The sequence below is a fragment of the Rhinolophus sinicus genome, chromosome 17 (assembly GCF_057876585.1).
Source record: "Rhinolophus sinicus isolate RSI-liver-muscle chromosome 17, RSI-T2T, whole genome shotgun sequence".
Taxonomy (NCBI): Eukaryota; Metazoa; Chordata; class Mammalia; order Chiroptera; family Rhinolophidae; genus Rhinolophus; species Rhinolophus sinicus.
Window position 1 is genome coordinate 24,125,919 of NC_142517.1, and position 26,785 is coordinate 24,152,703.

Below are 26,785 nucleotides of genomic sequence, written 5' to 3' on the forward strand. Positions count from 1 at the left end.
ATAAACTAATATTTTATTACAAATTTATTTTCTATTTATTAAGTGTATTTATTTATATATATGTGGTGGTTATTCTGTTTGCCCCCTCCTGAAATCCATTCTCTCCCTATGAACAGCCCTTAGGTTCCTTTGCCAGCTAGCTTCTGGTTGAGTTTGGCTGATGTGAGGTAGAAGTCAGGTTACGTCTTACCACTTCCTCCCGGCTTCGGGCTGCATTTCTGGCAGAAGCTGTGTGCCTGCATAGCTACATAGTTTCTTGGGTGCCTTCCTTTTGCAAGGCACCAGCTCTGTCTGGACTCCAATAGCACTATTTCCTCCCTTTGCCCTTTCTTCAGGTCTCTGGGTGTCTCAGTATTCATTTTTAGTTCCCTTAAACTTAACCCAACTTACCAATTAGTCATTTCATGAGCCTCCTTAGTTATATTCCATTTCTGTCATCTGAGATATTTTGCTTTCTGCTAAGATTCTAACTGATCATAATATTAAACTGTGGAAAAAAGAAGAATGAAAGCAAGATAAGGGGATCAGGTGTTGGAGTGGTCAGAGTAAGCCTCACTGAGAAAAGTGACTTTGAGTTTGACTTTCACTTGAAGGACTCCAAGCATTGCCGTTATTTAACTCAATTTTTTATTTTATTATTAGGTTGGTGCAAAAGTAATTGTGGTTTAAAAGGTTGAAAATAATTGCAAAAACTGCAATTACTTTTGCACCGACCTAATTATTTTTTCCCATTTCACCTCCCTAATTCAATTTCTATTCTTCCCACAGGTAAATGCTCTTATTTTATGTATTAATGCAGGTTCATATATAAATATAAATACATATATATATAATGTACGTATGTATACATAAATATGCATTGTGTATATTATATATATAATGCACATGTATATATGTACATATACATATATAATTAATTATACTATCAAATGTGTATATACACATATATAAATTATTACACATGTGTAATAATTTATGATCCACCTAGGTATGTGATATATATATATATATATATATATATATATATATATATATACTGTCTGTATGTGTGTGATATGTATCACACATGTATATGTATGTATGTGTACATACACATATACATATATAATACATAATGTATATTTATATATACATATACACATGTATACACACATATATATCCATGAATAGAATGGTATTTGTAATTTGCATAAATAGTATCATGTTACAACTCATTTAGTTTAATTTATAACTCACTTATGTTTTTGAGATTTGTCCTTGATATATATGTTTGCTAACTATTGCTAACTTTCATTTGCATGTAACATTTTGTTGATCTCTTCTTGAATTTATGACATTTAAATTATTTTTAACTCTTTATTATTGTAAGCAATTTTGGTAAACATCCTTGAACATGTCTCTTTGCATATCTAAGTAAGATACCACATTCTCAAAAAATTTGAAATTCTTCACTGGGGTAGAGCTTTCACTAAAATGATAATTCCAGAAAGTAGTATAAAATTGACAAAGAAAGCAAATCAAACTCCATTTTACTGGATCCTAGGTGAACAAGAATGCACTTTTTACTCATTTTTTTATTTTGAAAAACAACATGCTTGTTCACATAAAAAATTTCTCAAACATAGGTCACCTAGCCAAAATATCTTGAAGCACAAGATGTAAATACAATGAAAAGATTTCGAAATTTTTGACTATCATATAACCAAGAGGAAAGTTTAGGGATCAAATGTATTCAGAGAACTGGAGATCATTTTAAATTATTTATTATGGACCAGTGGTTTAAATTTATCAGTACCGGAGACTCCCAAGTTGAATGAAAAAATAATAAATCCTGGAGGAATCTTGGAGCAAGTTTATTCTATCTTCTCTTTTGAATATCATATGACATGTTTCAATCTATGGCAGTTTTCAAGCAATGCTTATTGTGATCTTAATGGCCACCTACTCAACTCAAGTGTTTTAAAATGTCTTTAACATTGACATCTGAAAGGGGCGTAAGTCATTGAGCTGTGAGCCCTTGAATAATCGTGATGATTTAGGCAAACATAAACTGTGCTTCTTATTGAACGATCTAACATGTCTGGTGCCCTTTGGTGCAGCGCCAACAGAAAGTAACCTGACTTGAGAAAGGAATGACTGTGGCTGTGCGAGGGCAGGTAGGATCATAGGAAGCCTTGGCAAAAGTGCCCATGCCCTAAGAGTGGCACAGAAACAGCAGGGCACTGAGAGACATGAGTTCTGAGTGAGCTAACGAAGGAGGGGATGGCTAACAAGAAGACGAGCAGAGTGACAAGGACCATGGATAACTAAGTACCAATTGCACTCCCTACACCCCACTCACCTACGCACTGCAAATATCACTGGTTTGTGAATAAATGAGAGTCAAGGACACTTGCAACATGAATGTTACAGTTTGATTTTGTTCCTTTTTCCCTCCTGCCAGCCAGGCAAAAGAGACAACTGAAATAAAAATAAAGTGTACCTTTAGAAAGGAAAGAATATTATACTTCTTATATTCCTGAGTTTGTAGAGTAAGAGTTATTCATATTTGATGATAGTAACTATTGTGTTGATGTTACTCAAGAGTCCGAATTAAGTGATGGAAAGTTCAGTGCTTCACTGAATTTGGAGACCCCCAAGCAATGTCCGAAGAGGTGCTACCATGGGCATTTGCCACTTCTACACATTAGAACACTTAACAAGGGAATCTAGACTACAGAGGCAACAGGCATTAATTATGTGAATAACACAGAAAACCAAAAACTCCCTTCAACTCGGAAATATGCAAATTTTGGGACCAGAATTTTGTGTGACCTTCACTCAACACCACAATCCTCATTCTCTCAGCATTCCAGACTCTTCGGCCAGTAATTCTCCAATACATTCTGAGCCTTACACTTGCTTCTCCTAGATGTAAGTCTGAGTTTTGCTTCATCTGGTACCCTGTAGTCAGCAGCTGCAATTAACTTCTGTAGATTAGGGAGGCAGAGTTGCCACCCAATTCCTTCCTGAGTTCTCCCCTTTCTTCCTTAAGAAACACTTACCATTCTGAACCCTTTCAACCTTCCCAAAAAGTATTAACAAATTTCCCTCTCTGGAACTCTTTTCATGAAACTTGGCTCATATTCCCTTCTGATAGTCAGCTCATCATCTCTTCCTAAGACTGATGTTAATGCACAAAGGCACGCCTCCAATAACCATGGGTTGTACAAGTGTTCTGTGGTACAGATTTCCCTGTACCACAGGGAATAAAGTATCTGTGCATGATAAATACCTAACAGTAACATTACTTTTCCTCTTGGATCAATCCTTTTAGCTTTTTACACCCACTGACGTCATATATGTCAAATTGTTAACTCCTGATCTGTTCACTTGTGAACTCTTACCAGCTTTTGACTTTTTAGTGCCACTATGGATCAGAACCTGGAAAATTTCCCAAATATCACTCATTTTCCTCATTTTATCTTTCTTTCACTAATAAATAACCCACACACCTCTTCATCTTAAGCTCTCAACATATAGAAACAAATGGTTAACAACATTGGCCATCTGATAACAAAGCAGTGAATACAGTTTTACTTCTCATTGAGAAAAGTAAATACAAATGGTGCCAAGAAAATGTATACACATTTTAGGAAAGGAAAACCATTAAAATTTTAATACTCAATATATGCCGATAACAAAAATGAATACAAGTCCTGTCTGACTTCTGCAATTATAGGAGGCGCTCAAAGTGGTTACCATCAGCATCCAGACACTTCTAATTATGGTGAACTACTGCTTGAGCAACGCTGACCAAAGTGTCCACTTGTACACAACTTCATAACAGTCTTTAGCATCTTCTTGACTTCAATTCATTTTCTCTTTAGCTAACATACTGAGGGTGCCAAAAGAGAACCAAAACCTGGCCTTCTGCTCCTGCCCCTCTGTATCTACATTCTCCCATTGGACATCTGTGTATCATGTGATTTCATTCTAGAAGATTTTACTGGTAGAAACAAATATCCAGGAATTGTCCAGATCATCATTTGTCATAGAAAATTACCTCCTAAGTACTTTGCTTTGAGTTTGCACCAAATCAATTAGCCAGAATATTTCCACTGTGACTTATTTTTCTCTAGTAACTTCTCTCTTTCCACTTTTTGTGGCTTAATATCATTGTAAATAATTTATATAGTAGATAATATTGATATTTCTGAGAAGTGTTTGATCTTTTCCAATATTTATAGGCTTTAAGATAGTAGCAGCAAGTTCAAGGTTTTTGTTAATGTACCAGAGAATTTAAAATACCAAAACCAGTTGTTTCATTAAAACTTCAGGGCTCTTATTTCCTTGAATTTGATTTGATTCCATATTATTTTCAGCCTCTGGGCTGTAGAAGGGTTATAGGTCTGCTCTGATGAGTAATCAGTGGAACCCAGTTGGGGGCAGAATGTGATAGCAACATGAATGACAGAGGTTTAGTGATAATCTCCTCTGGTAAAGGACAGAGCAAAGAAATTGGCAGGTTGCTACAATTAATTCCAAAGCTTTTGTACAAGCGAGAATTGAATTTTAAATCTCTTGCTCAGAAAAGTCAACAGCAGTATGACATTCATCAATAATTTATCATCCTAAAAGTCCTTACAGCATATCGAAGGGAGTACCCGTTTGGAAATGAAGAAATATGGCTTCTCATCCTACCTCTATCCTTTACTTAATGTGACTTTAAGTTTTCTATGCTTCATTTTCCTGATATTTAAAGAGGAGTTACTTACTATTTCATGAGACTAATGCTTATAGTTTGAGTTTATTGTAGAACCATTGATTATTTAAATATGTTTATAAGTAATTTGCACTTCACTTTGAATCCATTATTCCCTACAAAAATGGGGGGGAAATGCTGGACATTATTCTACATGTATACTTTTTCTTATTTCACATATGGGTCTAACATCTTCATGTAGCTAAGTTGTAAAAATTCACATATAACAAATATTGAAAATTATGATATGGTCAATAAAGCTGTTTTATTTTCAACCGTACAACTATACCATATAACTTGCAGAAGACATACTCTGTGATTGTGAAGTAGCAGTTTTGTTCACTGGTAGCAGTTATGAATTAGTACTACCTGCCAGGTGCTGTTGTAAATGAAGGAACAAGATGAAAATGGAACCGAAAACACAACTGTTCTTTCAAAATAGTATAATCCACACATTTTTTTTGGGCAGAATTTCTTAACTCTTTCTACAATAAAGTTGGTTTGTGCTAAAGAAATGTACCTGGATGATGTTTATTTGTGCTTCATAAACATAAGATTTCTGTTTGGCTAATCAGTTCTGCTCAAGACTGGAACTTCATGTTACTCAATACAATGGTCTAGAGAAGTTTTTTGTGTCCTAGTCATTTTATATATATATATATATATATATATATATATATATATATATATATATATATACATATATATATATATACTGTGTGTGTATGTGTGTGCGTGTGTGTGTGTGTGTGTTTGAATACAATTTCAAGATGCAAAATTAAGAATATTTTCATGATCCTGGCTATAGAATCAATATGCTCCACTTTTTAATAAGTTGGTGTTTTCTTTTTACTACGAATGAATTGAATTTGTTGGTATCTGTATTTAAGATTGGATTCTACCATGTATGGCAGAAAATAAAACAAATAATAGTAACTAAAACAAGATACTGTCACTCAGGTAACTGACTGATTCTAATGTTAAGCATCTAAAAACAGATACCTACATACAACTCTAATAGCTCCAAACTATGAGATGCAGTGTAATGAGTGTCCTAGGTCTTAAAACCTTTGGTGTACAATGCCTGCCTTTATAATGTAAGAAAGATAGCATCCTTGGAGTATGAGTAGCTGTAATTCTGACTACAAATATCAACATGTTGGAGGAGAAGAAAGGACTTTGCAACAGAGATTTGAAATAATAAAGAATAAAAATCCATTATTTAGTATTTCTCATTCAAGAATCCTAGAGAGTTATATAAGTCCAGAGAGCAGAGTTAGCAAACCTTGTTTGTCAAGGGCCTGATGGCAAATCTTTTAGGGGATCATAGACCTATACAGTCTTGGTCACATATTCTTTGTTTTTGTTTGTTTGTTTGCTTTGTTCACAATCCTTTAAAAATATAAAACAGACCCAGACCACATATGACCCCTTAACTGTAGTTGCCATTTCCTGCCTGGAGGAGTAATTATTCTTGCATTCAAAACAATTGCAAACATCAAACTTCTTGGGTAAAGAGGTTGAGAAGAAGGTGGTAAAGCTAAAACATGAACCTTAAGATTCACATCAAGGGTAGCAAGAAAGGTCTTGCTTCTGCACTATTGGGGACCAATACCGGATACGTTCTAGTGCAAACACAGCAGCTGGCTTCTGAACTGTCCACTCTTTCCTGGGTTTGCCACTATATGTATAAGCTGTATTATTCTCCTGGTATATATAAAGATAGACTCAGACTTGGGAAATTAAACTACTTACTCAAGGTGAAATAGATTTTAAGCAAATAGGGAACATAATGGAGGACTAAAGAGAAGTAATCGTATGGCTTTCATTATTCTTTCTACTCAAATCCTACCTTCTTAGAGGAGTATATGATTTTCTTAGTAAATATGAATATTGATAAAAGGTATATTTAATTTTCTAAAGCCCTCAGAGATGACATTTTCTTGAACTCTCTCAACTTATTATTATGCATATTTCCATCACTTTTGTCAATGATTGATCCAGCAAGCAGCTGCTATGGAACAATCTGATTTACATAACGAACGTCTTAAACTGTCAGAAGTTAATGAAGTCACAACATCTTCTGTTTTCCTTTATTCAATTTGCCGAGAAATTAATAACTTAGTGAAGTTCACATTTTCAGGCTTATCAAACTTCAAATTTAAAAGGATTCCATTTACATTCAGATTAGGTGTTGACCAAACCATATGCTCTCTCAAGCCTCAGAATTTTGATCTCTCGGTGAAAGTAAATTTCTTGGTAGCACTTGAAAAGCTTTTACTTAGAGTATGACTATGATAAAAAATCAAGTGGTTTGTGGGTTCCCATCAGCTCCCCAAGGTAATTGATTGTACAGTAATGCAAAGTTATTTTAATTATCACTAAATTCACTGTGGCTAGAATCACCAAAGAGCTTCCACCATTAGAAAATTAGATGATTTAGTATTTCATCAAAAAGCTTCCAACTATGGACATTATTTTTATTACTTTTACACTGTAACAATTCTGGTGCATGGTAATTAGTAGTGAACATAAGAACTCATTTATGAGCTAATCATACTTCTATTGGTCACTCTATTGTCTCAACAGTGCATCCTGCTTTCTGGCTGTTAGACTTGATGCCGACCACATCAAACAAGACGAAAGCAATAATAAAAGGAGAACTATAATGCCACTGAATGTAATTATTCTTCCTTATACTAATTTGTCTTTCATTCAAATGAGAAAAACCTAAAAAACCAGTCCCAGAGATAAATGCCATGATCTTTAAAAGGGATGGTTCCTGGGCTCTTTTTCCCCTTTGGAAGCTATCTGTTTAGCTTCAGAAAATAGGTAGCAGGCATACAAGGCATAAATCTGACCATTTATAAAGGACAAAGCAGCAGGAAGCTTATTGATATTCTTTTTATTTTCTTCAAGCTGTAGGCTTGACAGCCAGTTTCCCTGAGAATTGATTGCTTGCACAAAAGATGAACTTGAAACATACTCAGCTGTTGACGGAGGAAGAAAAAAAAGTGATAAAGTATGAAAGGCTGTACTTATGAGCTGCTATTGAATGAAGCTCATGGCAGTGAGTTTGTCTGATTATTAAATTGCACATGCTGACTTCGTGCCTACATAAAGTACTCATTTACTTTAAATGATTATCCTTCCTAAGGGGCGACCTTGAGAGGAGTGGCCTTTTGGACAAGTGTCCTAAGAATGGAGGCATGTGTCATGGTCAGGGTGACCCACGAGAGCAAATCTGGACCTTCACATTAGATAGGCATGACGCTGTAATTCATGCCAATGCACACACACAGCGATACAAACAACTAATACGTTTTTACTTGTAAGGAAAATATAGAAAACCAATAGCTGGAGATGTTTATAAAAAATAATGAACTCAAGAAATCAACTTTCTTTTATATTTGCCTTCTTTGACATGCAGCATCTCAAGTCTATCCATACTTACGTATTTTCCCATGATATTAACAGTCTCAATAAAATGCCCCTTTTTTGTGAGATTAGAATACACTTAAATATAAACTCAATGTGTGTGTTTTCAACGCAGAGATTTAAACTGAAGCAAATCTTAAGTGTAAATATCATTTGGAAAATGATTTATGCAAGCTTAATACCAACAAAATCAATTTTTGTTATTAAAACATTCTTTTAAAATGTTCCAAGACAAAATCAGCTTTCAAATTAATAGATCCTGCCTAGTAAGAAGAATTAAGTTATTTTACAAGCCAATAGCATGTAAATGTCACATAATTCTCTGTGTTTTTCAAAGTTACATGCTTTGTTGTGGTAATATTAAGTCTGGCCTTCTAGGCCAGAGGAGTTTTTGTTCTTGTCATTTGTTTGTTGTTTTCAAGACTTTATTTTTTAGGGGAAGTTTTAAGTGCACAGCAAAGCTGAGAGGAAGGTGCAGAGATGTCCCATATATCCCCTACCCCCTCACATACACGGCCTCCCCCATTATCATCATCCCTCACAAATATAACAAGGGGCACATTTGCTATAATTTGTAAACCTACATTGGTGCATCGCAATCATGCCAAGTCCATAGTTTACCTTCAGGTTTATTCTTGGTGTTGTATATTCTATGGGTTTAGACAAATGTACTTGTATAATGACATGTACTCGCCTTTACAGTACATACAGAGAATTTTCGCAGCCCTAAAAATCCCCCGTGCTCCTCCTGTTCCTTCTTCTGTCTCCGCAATCTCTGGAAATCTCTGATCTTTTTATTGTCTCCATAGTTTTGCCTTTTCCAGACGGCCACATAGTTGGAATCATACAGTATGTAGCCTTTTCAGATTGGCTTCCCTCACTTAGAATATGCATTTAAGTTTCTCCCATGTCTTTTCATGCCTTGATTGCTCATTTCTTTTTAGCACCGAATGCTATCCCATTGTCTGGATGTACCACCTACTGAAGTATATCTTCCAAGTTTTGGCAATTATGAATAGAGCTACTGCAAAAATTCATGTGCAGGTTTTTGTGTAGACATAATTTTCCAACCCCTTTGGGTTAAAACCAAGCAGTGAGATTGCTAGATATCATGGTAAGATTAGTTTTACAAGAAATTACCAAACTGTCTTCCAAAGTGACCATACCAGTAAGGAATGAGAGTTCCTGTTGCTCCACATTCCTGTCTGCATTTGTTGTCAGCATTCCTGATTTTGGCCATTCTAGTAGGTGTGTAGAGGTATCTTCACTATGGTTTTAACTTGCATTTCCCTGATGACATATGATGGAGCATCTTTTCACGTGCTTAGCTGCCATCTGTATATCTTCTTTGGTGAGGTGTCTGTTAAGGTCGTTGGCCCTCTTTTTACCAATCAGGTTGTTTGTTTTCTTATTGAGTTTTAAGAGTTCTTCCTATATTTTGGAAAACAATTCTTTCTCAGATATGTCCTTTGCAAATATTTTTTCCCAGTCTGTGTGTGTCATTTCATTCTCTTGACATATTCTTTCACAAAGCAAGCATTTTAATTTTAACGAAATACAGCTCAGTAACTCTTTCTTTCATGGATCCTGCTTTTGGTGCTGCCACTAAGAAGTCATCACCATACTCAAGGTCGTTCATCTACGTTTTCTGCTATATTACCTTCTAGGAGTTAATAATTTTGCATTTTACATTTGGGTCTGTCATCCATTTTGAGTTAAATTTTGTGAATAGTGTAAGATTTGTGTCTAGTTCTTCTTTTTTTTTTTTTTTTTGCTTGTGGATGTCCAGTTTCTTTTGTAGAAAAGATTGTCATTGCTCCATTGCATTGCCCTTGCTTCTTTGTCAAAGATCAGGTGACTATATTTACGTGGGTCTATTTCTAGACTTTCTACTCTGTTCAAACAGATCTGATTGATCTGTCTTTTTTTTTTCACCAATACCACATTATCCTAATTATGGAAGAGGGTTTTTTTTTACTTTTGGTTCAATATTTAGAATAGCATTATAGAAATTATATCAAAAGAGATAATGAAATGCTTACCATAATTATTGTTTTACTTATTTAGCAAGTATTTACTGAACATCTGCTCTGTACTATATGTACTCTGTATTGTATAGGTGTTAGAGATCTGGTGAATAACATAACAGATATGACTCCTGCCCTCAAGAAGCCTTCCTGTTAAATGAAATGTGGGTCATTGCCATGTATTATATTTATACCCACTTTTTTCAATATGTCTATGGAATTTTATGGAATTAAATTATCTCCAAAATAAACATAATGACCCAGACTAATCAATCAATGGCTTTAGGTAACTAGGAAGAGACATTTTGTAGTGTCACCAGTCATAATAAGGAAAAATAACTCTATTACAACTACTTCATGAGACCTCTGTATGTTAAAAAGAAAGTTATAGAAATATGGCTTATAAGTCCCAAGAGTTCCCAAAAATTAGCCACAAACGTTTCCGTAAGAAAGTGGTTCCTAGAACTGTATTCTCATAGTCCTCAACTCTAAACACAAGGAATGGCTAATCAGTGGACACATGGCACTGCCTGCTTATAGGGGATGCAGATTCATAGATATGCACAAAATCTACCATATATACAGAAAAAAATTACATCGTCTCTAAATGTGAAGGGAGTGCTAAATAGAATGAAGAGAAATGAAAAAGGAAACAAAAGATATGAATGGAAAATGAAAAATATACATATTTGAGGAAAAGACATCGTTTTATGCAATACTTTTGATATTGAATGTTATACCAGTGTTGTTCCTGATGGATTCCCACTTCCTTACTTATATAATTATAATGGTCCGATTCCATTACACATAGTCTTGATAAGTTTCAGGAAAACTAATTTTTTGTTTTGTAGCCATAGCATCTCAGGTTTCAAAACAAACTCTTTCAAGTTAGACATTATAAATTCCCACTGTATCCAATTCACATTAAAACTATTTTGTGGGCCGGCCCGGTGGCTCAGGCGGTTGGAGCTCAATGCTCCTAACTCCGAAGGCTGCCGGTTCGATTCCCACATGGGCCAGTGGGCTCTCAACCACAAGGTTGCGAGTTCGATTCCTCGAATCCCACAAGGGATGGTGGGCAGTGCCCCCTGCAACTAAGATTGAACACAGCACCTTGAGCTGAGCTGCCGCTGAGCTCCCAGATGGCTCAGTTGGTTGGAGCATGTCCTCTCAGCCACAAGGTTGCTGGTTGGACTCCCGCAAGGGATGGTGGGCTGCGCCTCCTGCAACTAGCAATGGCAACTGGACATGGAGCTGAGCTGCGCCCTCCACAGCTAAGACTGAAAGGACAACTTGAAGCTGAACGGCACCCTCCACGACTAAGATTGAAAGGACAACAACTTGACTTGGAAAAAAAGTCCTGGAAGCACACACTGTTTCCCCAATGAAGTCCTGTTCTCCTTCCCCAATAAAACATCTTTAAAAAAAAAACCAAAAAACTATTTTGTAATACATTCCTTCTTTGTTCTAGGCACTAAGCTAGAGGCTGGGAATACAGATCTGAAGATATTTATGGTCCCCACCTTTGAGAGATCCATGGCCTAACGAGGAGGGAGACATACCTGGACCCAAATAATGAAAACAACACGGTATCATAATACAGGTATGTATGAGAAGCATCAGGGACATAAGGGATGATGTGCTTACTCTTCCAGGAAAGTACTGATATTTGAGCTGAGTCTTCAAAGATGAGATGGAGTCCGTCAAACAGACAAGGAGGTGGGGGAGCGGCCATAAAAAAGGAATCACATGGTAAATGGGTTTGGCAAAATAAACAGGTGCTGAAAAAGCTGTTTGGAAAATCTGTATTTGAGTTGGTGTGAAGGACCTTGTCAATTGGCAGGCTTTTCTATAAAGCCAACTGTTTTATTCTGAGATCTCTGATGGTCATTATCAGGCTTTTCTCTTGAGTATGTCATTTTCCCCAGAAGACAATACTCCAATCTTGTGCACGGTTAGGGTGGCATATTGTTGGATGCCAGACTACATGATCCAAGCAGGAGAAAGGAGTACTCATAACTTGTACCTAATCCTCTTTGTATGCATGGCGGCTACCTCCACCCCTACCTCCTTTTCCCAAGCCTTTTGAGGTTTATAGTCAACAGACTTACTTGTCATTGACTTTTTTTTTAATTAAAATTTATTTTTTTAATTACAATTTTTAGTAAAATTACATAGGTTTCAGTCGGAAAATTCTGTAATACATCATCTATATATCACACTGTGTGTTCACCACCCAGAGTCAGTTCTCTTTCCATCACCATATATTTGATCGCTTTTACCCTCATCTACTATCCCCACTCCCCTTACCCTCTGGTAACCACTAAACTATTGTCTGTGTCTATGAGTTTTTGTTTCTTCATTTGTTTGTCGCCTTCTTTTGTTGTTTTCAGTTTTATATCCCACATAGGAAGTCATATGGTTCTCGACTTTTCCTGTCTGACTTATTTCGCTTAACATAATAATCTCAAGATCCATCCCTGATGTCTCAAATGGCACTATTTCATCTTTTCTTATGGCAGAAGAGTAGTCCATTGTGTATATATACTACATCTTCTTTATCCAATCTTCTATCGAAAGACATTTTGGTTGTTTTCATGTCTTGGCCACCATAAATAAAGCTGCAATGACTTTTTTGCTTTATTCTATCATAGACTTAGGTTTCACTTTCTATGGTCTTCTAGGTCAGTAACCAGGCCTATATTACATTTTTAGCTTTAAACATGTGGGCCCCCCCTCATCTGCTACCATTTCTACTCAGATTATGCATTTTAAAATTATTGTGATTTGTGAGTCTTAAGAAATAAGTAGAAATAAATATTCATCTTCATATTCATTCTGCCATTTTTATTTGGAAGGCCTCGTTCCTTTTCTATGTCTAATAAAGTAGGCTTGTAGCTACTTTGGAGCCTACCCATAATCAACAGCTGCCTCTTCAGTCCTTGGTGCATTTATTTATTTGAGGAACTGCTTTTTTCTTTCTTTCTTTCTTTTTTCCTCTATTTGCCATTTCCTAGGAGTAGTTCCCCTTGTCATAGATCACTGTCATCGCTTCAGCAGTCTGACTCAGGCACAGCTTCCCTCAGTTCCTGATATTTAATTTGTCTAGGCAAAAGGACACAAATTCATGGAAGTGGCTAGGTGTTCTCCCATAATGTCTTCACCCATCTTCAAAATCTATTCCCTATTGCCAGCATTTGAGCTACTGTCAGGCCAAAGATCACTCTTCTTGATAGAAAAGATGAACAGGAATGTAGGAATAAAAGTGTTCTACTTTCTTTTTGTCATTTTCTAAAACTGAATTAATTATTAGCCCCTGGAAACAGATTAAAACTTCCTTATTCTCTTGACTTTTCTAAATATAACTCATATAGTGCATGTTGGTGCCCTAGCACTTTTGGTAAGCCTCAACTCATTAGGAGATGGTGGTTGCTATGGTATAGTCATTAAGACTACAGATTTTAGAAACAGACTACCTTCATTTAAATACTGAGTCCATCACTTACTAATTGTGTGACACAGCAAATTAGTTAACTTTATTTCTTTATCCACAAAATGAAGTTGATAGTGTCTGCTGCAGAGGGCTTTTGTGAAACTCTTATGTGTAAACACATAAAACACTTGGCTCTGGACCTCGTCATTCACATAAGAAAACAGATGAGAAGGAATCCAGTAAGAGTATTTATGGCCTCAGCTATCTGTGCATACCAAGCAAAGAGCATGGGAAATACACAAAGTGCATTTGAAACAGGGGTTACCAAAAGTTGGTAATTCACACTTCATAGGTTTCCTTGAACATTAGTGAAATTAGCTTTATGATAGAATTGTAGTAATTGTAGAGTAATTTGCTGAATCCAAATCCCACTTCCTCCTGGTAAAGTGCCTTCCTGAATAGAGCTTCTGGGCTTGGGAAAAGCTGAACCCAAACCATCATTAGAGGTGAGCCCTGATTAGTTTAAGCCTATCAGCAGGTATCATCTACTAGCCAAATATGATAAACAGGACATGAGCATGTGACCAGCTGCACACAAGAAAATGTGTATTAGAGCCTTGGAAGAAAGAACTTCTTTGCTTCTACCAGAAATTCACAGAGGAATTCTGTTATATCTCATTGCGAGGTGTGAATACGGCCACTGGATGCAGTTGAAAGCCATTTGTAAAGCTTTAGGATAACGAAGCAGTCAAATCACAGATTATATTGCTGAGCTACTGAAGCAAGCTTTACCTAGGGCTCAGACTTATTCTTGATTTTATTTTATGTAAACCAACACATTATTTTTATTGCTTAGCTGAGTTTGAGTTAGGTTTTCTGTTACTTGGCACCTGAGTGATACAATGATGGAATAGCATTGCCTCTTCAAAGGAAACAGAGGCAAATAAGTATTGTTTACCAAGAGGAAATAGCTCTGTGTGTTTAAAAATGCACAAATCAGAGATTGCATGCATGAAGCAGCACACAGAGAAGAAGCAGCTTGTGACGGTGAGGACAAAGCGGACAGAACAGAAGTGCTGTGTTGTAAGTAAGCTATAGGCCACCCAGTCAGGGGAAGGAAATGAATGCTTCATTTCTGAAACACATCATTATTTTCATTCAACCAACTGCTAAATATTTCTGTAGATGGAGAATACCAGCTGAGCTTAAGATGACATCCAGACTGCTGGCTATGCGAGACAGATGACTTCCTGGAGTATATTGTCATGGCTTTATTTGAATTGAATAAAGAAGGGCTTTAAGCAGGAGTTCTAAAGCAATAAAGAGTGCTTTTGTATTATCGATCAAGAATAGGAGAGGAAACAGATTGACTTATTTATTTATTCATTCATTCATTCATGGGAGAAAGGAACTGGGAGAAAATGCTGAACTTATAGTTCAGAAGTTACTGTCGGGATTATTGAAATTTTTTGATAATGTTCTGCTTTGTCTGAATTATGTCATCATGTAATACATCAGAGGTATATACATGTTCTACTCTAATGACCAAACATAGCTAAGGGTGCTGGGGAATAGGCAGGGCAGTGTGAACGGCAGAGGCGCACAGGACACCCTCTAAAGGGGGGAGGCGTAGGGGAGATAGCTGGGGTTGCAGCTGAGTCAACATTAAACTGAGAGTTGGGACTGGACTAACTGTGGGGCCAGTTTGGATATGAGTTGTCCTATACACATGCCAAGGAAAACAACCAATAGAGAGTGGTATGTTAGATGACGTACTTTGACGCAGAATTAAGAGAAGAAAGTTGGATTACTTTTCAAGTGATTCATGAGTGAGATTATGGAATTAGAGTTTCTCTCCCTCATAAATATCTTTTTAGTGTTGGGGTTAAGAAGACTGAGTTAATATATGCAAAGAATTTCCAACAAAGCCTGGCACAGGGTAAGCACTAGAAGTGTGAGCTATTATTGTTCTTATTGTAAAACAAAACATGCAGAAAGGCAGAGGAAAAAAGTGCTCTGGGCCATAGGCCCAGGCCTGTGATTAGGCTCAACGTTGCATGACCTCTCCAGATTCCTCCCTCAAGAATGGCCACTCATTAGCATCAGGCCACTTCCTCTGAAGCCCTTAATTCCAAATTCCATTTGGCCATATGCCCTTGCAAGGCCTGAGAGCTTAGTCGTCTTGGTCTTGAGTGCCAGGAGTACTCTGCAGGTGGAATGCAGATGTGGGATTTCTGGAAGAGGCTGTGGGGAGATAGGTCATGGGCACTGTGCGGGGTATCTGTGCAGAACCCAAATTCCAGCTGGAGCAGTATTATCAGTTAGTATCATCCCATTTCCTTCCAAACATTAAACCATCCCTGTCTGCTGCAGGCTCCCAGGAAAAGCTCCCATGGTGACTGACCTCTATCACAGAAAACCTGGAGTAAAAATAAAGTGGTGGCTGACTCACCGCAGCTGAATCGTGTAGAGGGTGGAAGGGAAGATAAAAGCAAAAACTGCAAGCAAAGAGGTGTTTGTTCTTTCCAAAAGAATGGACCGGGCTGGCAGCTAAGGAGAAGCCAGTGGGTTTAGGGTCAGATTTAAGGAGTGGGAACTCCCCACCTTCACCACTTCTCTATCATCACATAACTAGGTTGCTCAGGGCAAACCTTGCCTACAATGGTGGCCTGGCAGCCATTGAGAGATACCAGCCAACTTCTTTCTAAGCTGATTCAGATTCAGTCCTGAAGCAGAAGAGAATCAGATCATCTTGATCTAAACAACTTGTATGTGGAGATGGTTCCCTGCAGGTGTTACATCAAAGTCTGTTCCGTGTGACCCAGAAATCCTAGGGATCACAACTTGAACCCTTTCCCATTGAGAAAAGACTCTTGAGATGTGGTTTCTCTGAAATATGTTTCAACGAGAGGACAAAATATGCTATTGTTCCCAGGAGACACCCCCACCCCGACCCCCCAGATTTAGTAAAACTCTAGGAACTCTATACCTAGAGCTGAACTACAATGGGACTAAGCTTAGGATTCCCTAGACATTACAATCAATAACCCCTCCTCACTCCCATTTCTTGATATGTGGGTAAGAGCCTCAGCTGCTTTTCTCTGTTTGGGTTATAAGAAGACAAAAATAGCCACCTCCCTTCATGGAACACTCGATGGGTTTTCTTTCTGACTACTGTATGCCTTCGGCATAATACCTTAAGACAGAAAATCAGTGATGGACTATGCATGTAGGATCAGGATTGTGGACAAGGCATCAGCTCTGGCTATAGAGTGTGGGTATTGTAGAAAGTCATAAGAGAGCTGTGATGAGGACCCAGTGTTTGGTGGCGGATTGGGGGAGATTTCAGCAAGTTTCTGAAGTGTGACTGGAGATAAGCGTTGTTTGTGTGAAGGCAGGACAATGACAACAACACACAGATGCAAGAATAACAAGTGGCTTTCCCAGTCAGGCCCAAGTGAGTCCTGCCCCACCCAGGCAGAATCAGGAGATAAGTCTAGGGATGAGGGAAAGGTGTTAACAAAACCAAGGGGAGGAGGCATGGTAGGGTGAAGAAAGAGAAAGACATCTTGAGGGAGGGGGTCCAGGAGAGATGGTCCCTGCTGATGGAAGGTAAAGGGCACTCCATGAAGGATGTGCCAAGAATCCAGGGCAAAAGCCCTGTGCCCAGGGCAAGTTAAATAGAACAAAGAAACCAGTCCTAATGCTTTGCCCCAGAAGAACTCTTGATGAGTTATTATAGATCCCTTCATCTTACAGTAACACACTAGTAACTTATTCTCCAGGATTATTGTGTGTGTGTGTGTGTGTGTGTGTGTGTGTGACTTGCTAAAGACCCTTTTCTTATCATTCATTTCATGTTAGTACAAGAGTGACACATAACAAATCTGCTTCTGTTCCTTTCTACTTGGTTCATGACCAATTAGAAAGGTTAGACAGAGTGAACAGGAGGGATAAGGCTTGCTTTTAGGAGGAGAGTCTGGAATCCATGATACTTAAACTCTGATAAGCTCCACCTCACAAAATCCCAGCTTCCCAAATACCTTGTTGCTGTAAACTTCCACCATTCCCAGATACAGGAGAAGAGGCGATAAAGAACACATTAATGGTGATTGTTCCAAGTCATCATATATACGAGAATGGACAATAAAATTAGGTGCCCAAGAAGCTTCCTACTATCTCTAGCTTGGTGTGATGACCCTGGATAATTAATCACGTAAGTGAGGTCAAGATAGAAATGTTCGTACTCTGCTTGGGGATCGGAGGTAAAAAGTCTGGTAAAACGTCTTTGAGAGCTTCCATCTCTAACAGTGATACAGTAATAAACTAAACTTTCAAGTAAGCCCAAGACAGAGGCCATTACAACCTATATCTCACATTTTAGAAGCGGGTTAGTGGATGTGTCAGGAAGATGCGGAAGTGTTTGCAACTAGAGCAGAAAAACAAAGCCCCACAGCGTAGGAGAGATTTCTAACAGAAAGCAATAAGTAAAAACAGTTAAAACTCATATATGTCATATGTCCTTTCTCTGTGCCAGGCATTGTTCTAACACTTCACATTCGCAGTTTTAACACATTTAATCCTCACAACACCCCCATATAGGGAAGAAGAAGAGAGTGTACCAGCTAAAGGAAAAATATACCAAGGCCCAGGATGCATGTGTGTGTATGTGTATGATAGAAAGAGAGACTGTGTATCTTCCATAATAATCAGATGTATATATTTACCTGTTTTTTTCTCAGTCTTTGTTAATAATTACTTTAAAGCAACATTAAACAGATTTGCCAGTTTCAGAGAAAATAGATTCCTCCTAGACCCTGTCAGATGGCCTCTTGAACCTCAAACTCTACAGTCTGCATTTTGATACTCTCTCTCCCTCTCCCCTCACTGCTGTGTGTGTGTATTTGTGTGAGTGTATATGTGTGTGTGTGTGTGTGTTATCCTGAGTGAGTGAATGAATGAAAATATCTGTACATATATAATTAATTAAAGCATCATGACATAGTTGATGTAGTAGGACATAGCCTAGTATAAGTAAAAGTATGACCTTTGGGATAAAATATTCCTAGGTTCAAATTCCAGCTTTGGGCAGGTTATATAATCTCTCTGAATCTCTTCATTTATATAATGGTGGTACTAATGTTTATCTCATAAGAATGTTATCACAGTTGGATGACAAGTAGAAAGTATGCAACTTGATGCCTAGTAGATAGCAGGCATTTTTAAAACGGCAGCAGTTACTAAGAATCTGGTTGCAAATCCCAGCTCCACCCTCCATTAACTCTGTGTGGCCTTGGCCAAGAAACTGATTTAGTCTACCTGGATTGCCCCAGAGCCTCTCCTGTCCAGTGAACAAATACACACAAGACCCACAGCCCAACGCCTGGCACACAGCAAGCGCTGAATAAATGATTGTTGTTATAATTACCGTTGTTAGTTTCCATCACAAATATATTCTTGTTTGGCACTTCTGCCACATAAATATGTTGTCTATGTTTGAAACGTCAGCTTTCTGAAATAAATTAGATAATTTTTCATCTGTAAAACACCTTCATTTATTCCAGAATATAGTGAAGCCTGTCTCTGAAAAACCACATCCAATTACAGGTGACTGCCACAAGGTGGCTCCAGATCAGTTCTATTATTTACCAAGTATTAAATCACCTTTCTGAAAGTTGTTTTTCAAGAAATACCATGAAAACCACTGTGCTTTTGTTTGTTTTATAAAGAAATGTGGCACTATAAAACCTGGGCTTCTTCTTTTTCTATTTTTTTTCCTGTGTCCTTGTAACAGGTAGGTACCATTTCAACTGAAGAATATACAGAGGGTGCCAAAAAAATGTATACACATTTTAAGAAAGAAAAAAACTGTATTAAAATTGAAATACTCAATATATACCGAGAGCAAAAGATGAATACAAGTCACGTGTATTCATTTTTTTGGCATTTCCCCCCGTATATTCAGACATAGCCCTAAAGATAATCTGATCATGGTTGATATTCACTCAATCATGTCATTTTGCTATATTGGTATTACTGTCTGAAATTATACTTTTGGTTCTTATTTAAAATTGTATGCTATCTAGCATTTTCACAAATAACACCAAAAAAGCTAGTTTTTTTCCTAACAATCCTGCTCATTTTATTTATTTATTTATTTATTTTTATTAGTTTCAGGTGCACAAGACGAAGTAATACTTAGACGTTTATCATTTATATCCCTCACACTGTGTGAACCCCCTCCCCCATCTACTACCCATCTGACATCGCACACAGCCATTACATTTCCACTGTCTCTATTCCTAATGCTGTACTTCGCTTCTTATAAGTATACACACACACAAGCACGCACACATACATACACACACAAAAACAAACAAACACACACATACAAACACACACACACACATATAAGCTTGTAGTTGACATTCATTATTGTTCAGCTTCAGAAAAAAAGCTAGTTTTAATAAATACAATAATGGAGGACTGATTTTGTTTTGTTTTAGAAGATTGATTTCAGGACAATTCAATTTTTGAGCTTTATTTTTCAAATTAAATGAAATGTATGAGGCTTTCAACAATGCTTGTGATGGTATTTGCTTTCGCTGTTCAGGATCCCAAGTGCTTCGGATACATTTATTTAAGAGATGAGGAGAGGTACAGGTACAGCCGAACCATCAATGTATATGGTCTCAGTACAGCTCAGTGCTGCCTTTGTTTACCCGGAAATTCTTTTTTCAGTTTGAAATGCCACAACCATTAATTGTGGGAAAAGATGTTTTCTCATTGATCTCTCCTGAAAGTATGAGTGAGACTCTGAGACTGCTGTTAAATCCTCCTCCCAGGCGTACTGCTGGGAGTTTATTTTTAGCACTTTTCTTTCTCCTAGAAATTGGAGTTCTGCTGTTTCTCTCTTCCTGAGAAAATCGCTGGCTTAGACTTAGCATACCTCCAGCGTGGGCTTCTAGATCAATTGTGAAAATGTTGCTTTCTGTCCCCCAATTTTAATTTTTAATTGGCTCCGTTAGGAGATATATGTTATGCATGTACATTTCATAATCTATAATACTTTTACATTAGCAAAGTCCCCTTCTGAGTAGGATAGTCAGAACGTAACACAGACACATGCACACATATACATGTGTGTAAGCACCATTTATTCGGCATTTTTATTTTATGCCTGCGGATTGTGCTATCTTATTTACATTTGGATTTGAGCATGGGATTCATGCAGGACCTCCTGAGAGGGCCTCTAAACCAGTTTACCACAGTCCTACTCTCGTCTCTCACCTGTCAGTTGCATTCACTCATACATTCTGACTGCACTCAGTGCATTTGCGGTTTTGACCCTTGCCTTAGGGGTTCTGAAGAATCAGGGTAGGACGGCCAAGTGCACCTAGGGGAAAAGAGAAGTGGGAAAGAGTTTGTCTTATGAATGGATAATTAATTCATAGGCTAGGGGCCAATTTGGCTTTAAGGGAATTAAACAGGACTTTAGGACCTGTATAGGAAGCATAAATGAGATGAATGATTCTTCCACCTGCACTTCTGTGACGCTCTCCTTCACTTTTCACAGCACTTAGAACAGAAAGAGGCATGTGTAGTATGGAAATCCTATGTGATAATGAACACGAGATGATTAAATATTAGAACCCAGCTATGGGGTTCTCTGTAGCACAACTCAAGAAGCAACAGGGAGTGTAATTGTTTCTATGCAATGGAATAGTTGCTCAGGTTACAACAAATCCAGAAATATTTCTGCCAATACCCAGAACAGGATGAGACACTCTCAGCGGGGACCAATCAGAGATCTGGAATATGGCACAGACATAGAGATATCATTTCAGGAGAATAAGTATAATAGCTAGGGCAAGAATTTTGTTAAGAAAGCTGGAGTGATATAGGTGATGTTGGATCTGCCGGCAATTTCTGAGTGTGGGCCAGGATCGTGTCTCGTGAAGCCAAAGAATGGAAACACGGACCAGGAAGAGGCAAAAAGTTTTTATAAGAGGATAGTTTATTAGAGGCAGGAGAAGAGGTTGCAGCTCCCGAGCAGGAGGGGTTCCTGAATGGGGGGTGACCCCTGACTGAGGCAAAAGCTCTTACTCTTATACCTTCCCTTGCCTGCTTGGGGAAGGGGAACTGTTTGGAGAAGGGAACTTGTTTGAAGAAGGGAACTGGCACCTTCTAATGAAATTCATCTACCAGGTTTGTTCTGCTTGCCCATCCTAAAGGAATTAGCAAAGTAACCTAGTCTTATCTATCAGATCAGCTCCGTTTGTCAGGCCAAAATGAATTTCATAATTAACCTCAAGGCCTTGTTACATTATGTCCTGGAGTGAGGGAGTGATTTCAAATTCCATCAGGGACCTCCCTGTCTAACTTGGGACATGCTAACTCTCCTGTATCAGGAGCAGAAAGAACTTCATTAAGCTTTATGTATTTCTGACCACAGGCAGCTATAGCATATACAGCTATAGCATAACTCTGAGTGATGGCAGATGGAGACAGAATTTTCTTTAACTAGTGACTAAGTCAATGACATAAAAAAAAAAACAGCCTACCGGGAATCAGTTGAGGATATAAATCCAGGACAAAGAACAAACAAGAAGGTATAACATACAGTTTAATCAGGTTGCACATTTCTCTTTTGTTCATTGGGATGAGAGTGTGTGTAGATAAAATATACTTTTAAAACATGGTTAAGTTAATTAACCTAGAAGAGCCCTGATATTCAGAACTTTCAACTCAGTCCTTGCTCTAAGTCCATTATCAAATATCTTCCAGATGCATCAATGGAAGAAAACTACACTTGCTACCTCAACTGGATTTTCTTGTCACCTGATTTATCCCTGGTCATATGTGGCCTATAACATAGAGACACAAAAAATTGACAAACAAAGTTGGCAGGGGCCAGGGTGTGATAAGCAAGGCACAATTTTTGTTCTGTTTTAAGTTTTATTGAGGAATATTGGGGAACAGTGTATTTTTCCAGGACCTGTCAGCTCCAAGTCAAGTTGTTGTTTTCAATCTAGTTGTGGAAGGTGCAGCTCAGCTCCAAGTTAAGTCGTTGTTTTCTTCAATCTATTTGTGGAGGGCACAGCTCACTGGCCAATGTGGGAATCGAACCAGAGACATCGGTGTTACTACCAAGCACCAGTGCTCTAACCAACTGAGCCAAACAGCGCCCAGCAAAGCACAAAATTTAAGGTGGCACTCACTTTCCTGGTTGTGCAAGTGCAAGGTCAGCACCTGACGGTGAGATACTGAGTGCCACCTTAAATTTTGCATCCTAGTTTCCTCATTTACTTCACCTTAATCCTGGTTCAAGCTTCAAGGGTTCTCTCCTGTATTTGCCATGTATGTCCAAGTAAGACATATTTGGTATTGTTGCCACTATTTTCAGGAGAAAGCTTGGCAGGAAAAACTGGATTCTTCATCTACGACAATGCCAACATGTTTCCTTCTGCCACCTGTTCTGTGAGACAGAAAGTCAACTTCAGCTGTCTGATTCCACCCACCCCAGCAGCTGCTTGGACCTGCTCCAGGCAGTACACAACAGGTGTGTGTGTGTGTGTGTGTGTGTGTGTGTGTGTGTGTGTGTGTGTATATACCAGAGAAATGAGAGAAACATTTTTAAGACTTGACAAGAATCTACGCCGTTCATTAGACATTTTTCCATAGTCTCTTTATAATGTATCCTTACTGTTAATAGGATTGGATGATGTAACACTCACACGTTTCAAAAGCAATTAAAAACACCCGTCAGTTGTTTGATATTGATAGATCTGATATCCCAGTCTTGAAAAAAAAATTGAGACCTAAAAAGATTGTTTTACTGAATTATGTATTTTTAGAGCTGAAAGAAAACTTAGCAAACTTCTATTTCACCCTTTTCATTTTATATACTTTTGAAAGGTGCATTTGATTGCAAAATAAAATTGTCCTGGATGTATTGTGAGAAATTTTCAAATGCCCTGAACAATTCAATTAAATGTAAGTATGTGAAAGTCTACAATGCACCAAGATAAATGAAATAAGAGTTAAGGAATATAATACCCATGTGTCCTTTAAGAGTCATAGTGTAGGAAAAGAAATGACAATTCTAAAATCTAATGTGATTGGATTATATGGGAGAAATAAAGTTAATGAATCATCAGTTACATCAGAAAATTGCCCAAGCAAAGAACACTCTGACCCATAAAGAATGGAAATCACTCTAGGTTTCTCTATTACCTAAAACAGGATAATGGGGAGTAAAGCCAAGATTTTTACCTGGGATGATTATGAATCTGTAATCTAGCAGTATTTTTAAATGGATTCTTTCAGATACTCAAAGGTAGTAAAATTAGAAAGATAAATGTATTTTCTACATTAAATGAGTTTCAGGACGGACTGAGTATCTCTTTCTAAGTCGAGGTACTATCTTACGACATTAGTAATTCAACATACTGTAATCAACCTAATAGTATAAAATATACCATGAAATAATAACTGGTGGTAAAGGGCTGGATTTCATTCAATTAAAATAATGTAGTTTCTTGGGAAACTTTTGCAGATATGCAAACCATCTTTCTCTCAGAAACCAATTAAAATCAATATTTTAAAATTATATTTAATCTACTCTCCCATTGATACATATTAATTGAGATAAAATCAGCAAAACAACATACCCATGAGAATGTATTTAGAAAACTTTCAGATTTAAGGTTTGAAAATATTACTTCAATCACTTCCAATAAAAAGGAAAACAATGTTTGAAATACTAAATGAAACCAAATGGTTCTAATTTAAAATAACATGACTGTTTGTCAGATTATATAAGAAATGCATGCTTCTTTTAAAAATACAGGAATTTATGAAGGAAGGAAGGGAAGGAAAGAAAGAAGAAAGGGAGGGAAGGAGAGAGCGAGAGAGAGAAAAGCAAGCAAAAGTACACGTATCCCCACTGAGCAGATCTGAAGTGCCCTAACCATTTCAAACATGACCAAGACTCATGCATATATAGACAATTATGTCTTTTCAACTTTCAGTAAATCAGAGGTTTTTGTTTGTTTTGATTTTTGATGGTCTACAATTGTCTTCTTCTTCCTTCTTCTTCTAGATTTATAATGCCTTTCATACATATTTTATGTGAGGTTCAAAAATAATTGAATAATAAGGTGAACAGTATAAAGGTAAATTACTGGATTGAGATTCAGGGTATGTAAAATCTAGGCCTAGGTAAATGAGGCTTAAGTTTGGCCTGGTCTCACAGGCCCTTCAATCAGATACTCAGATTCGTTGGAAACCCTCTAGATCCCTTATAAACTTCATCCAATTTCTGAAGGTATTTTTAATTTTCTATATAGAAGTCATCACTACCAGATATTTTCTTACTTGTTTGGTTACTGTCTGTATTACCAAACTAGAATGTAGACTCCAAGAGATTAGATTCAGACTATTATCCGTCTTGTTCACTACTACATACACAGCACCATGACAATATAATGAGGTCAATAAAAGTCCTATATGACCTAAACATAAGGTAAACTTTTCTCAAAAATTTCTAGAAAAGAAAATAACCACCTGCACTCAAGTCCTTATGCAGTCTCTTATGTTATGGGTCACTGTCATAAGCCATAAAATACTGCTTAGGATAACAGAAACTGATCTACAATCTTTTTTTCTACAATTAATGCTAATTTTGATGTTTACAAAGATCCTCTGTAAGAATTAATAAAAGGAAGGCCAAAAAAGTTAACAATTTCAATGTTTATTCCTGGATTTTGACATTACTTTTGCAAAAGTTGGAAGCCATTATAAATAAGGCTTTTAAAATTTACTTTACAAAGCAATTATGGTTATTGCATATGAGAATTAAGACTATAAACCTAGAAAACCTAAAGGAAGAAAAAAAAAGAAAAAAATCCTATACTAAGGTATGTGAGTGGGAACTCCAGTGTCAACATCACACATGCAGTCATGTAATACTGTATCTGAAAACAACTGACGTATAAGTGAAGCTGCTATGATGACTTAGAAATACTCTGGTGATGACAAAGACAGTGGTGTCAAAGATGCACTTGAAGAGGTTGAATAAATTTTTCAAATGTTCCTGGGGGGGGGGGGGGAAATATCAATATTTCTAAGTTACTCTATTTAGATAATATGTAGTAACTCAAATATATGTATGCCAAGAGTAATAAGTTAAATTCTATAAGTAGAAAAGTTGCTGTTTCATCAACACCCTGTCAATGTTACATTTTCACATGAGACAAAAGATTTCTTTGGTGGAGCCTTCTCACTGGAATAAAAATAAGTCTATTTTAAAATATATCCTGCTATGTATTGTGTGGTACTTCAATATGAAATTATATTCTTTTCAGTTCTGTATAATACTACGCAATCTTTAACTTTTGCTTCTAAGCTATTTCTTCTATTTTCTTTTTCAAAAACTCCTGGTAAACAAGTTTTGAAGTCTTTCCATAGTGTATCTGTCTCTTAACTGCTATTTCTTATACAGTTTTCAATGCCTTACATCGTGGGGGCTGGATTCTGTGTATATTTTTCAGTACCTTTTTCCTAATATTTAAAAATTTTCTCTTCAACTGTATTTCATCTTGAATTAATACTGTTTATTATATTTTCTACAATAATATTTTTAATTTCTAAGGTTTTTACTTGATTCTTCTTTTATATGCTACTGCTTTTGTTTTCCATAATCCTTATATTCTTAGGATTGTTATTCTTTCTTTTATGTCTCGGCAGAATCTTGTCAAAAATCTTAAACACAGCTGTTTTGATTTTTCAGATTGCTTTATTTTTTCATTTCATCCAGAATGACTGTATATCCCAATCTTTAATTTTCTTTTTTTTTTTTTTTTTTTTTTTTTTTTTTTTTTTTTTAGATTTTATTGGGGAAGGGGAACAGGACTTTATTGGGGGAACAATGGTCAAATTGTTGTCCTTTCAATCTTAGTTGTAGGGGGTTCTGTTCAGCTTCAAGTTGTTGTCCTTTCAGTCTTAGTTGTGGAGGGCGCAGCTCAGCTCCAGGTCTAGTAGCCGTTGCTAGTTGCAGGGGGCACAGCCCACCATCCCTTGCGGGAGTTGAACCGGCAACCTTGTGGTTGAGAGGACGCGCTCCAACCAACTGAGCCATCT

At 37.1% G+C, this 26,785-nt stretch overlaps 1 long non-coding RNA gene across 1 annotated transcript in view; it reads left to right on the forward strand.

Moving 5' to 3' along the window:
- The window catches only part of LOC148754746 (uncharacterized), a 328,146-nt gene that overhangs the window by 292,533 nt on the left and 8,828 nt on the right, over positions 1-26,785 (forward strand). Inside the window, exon 3 of the long non-coding RNA XR_016019852.1 lies at positions 11,681-11,812. This is a non-coding gene — a long non-coding RNA (uncharacterized LOC148754746). The remainder of the gene's footprint in view (positions 1-11,680; positions 11,813-26,785) is intronic.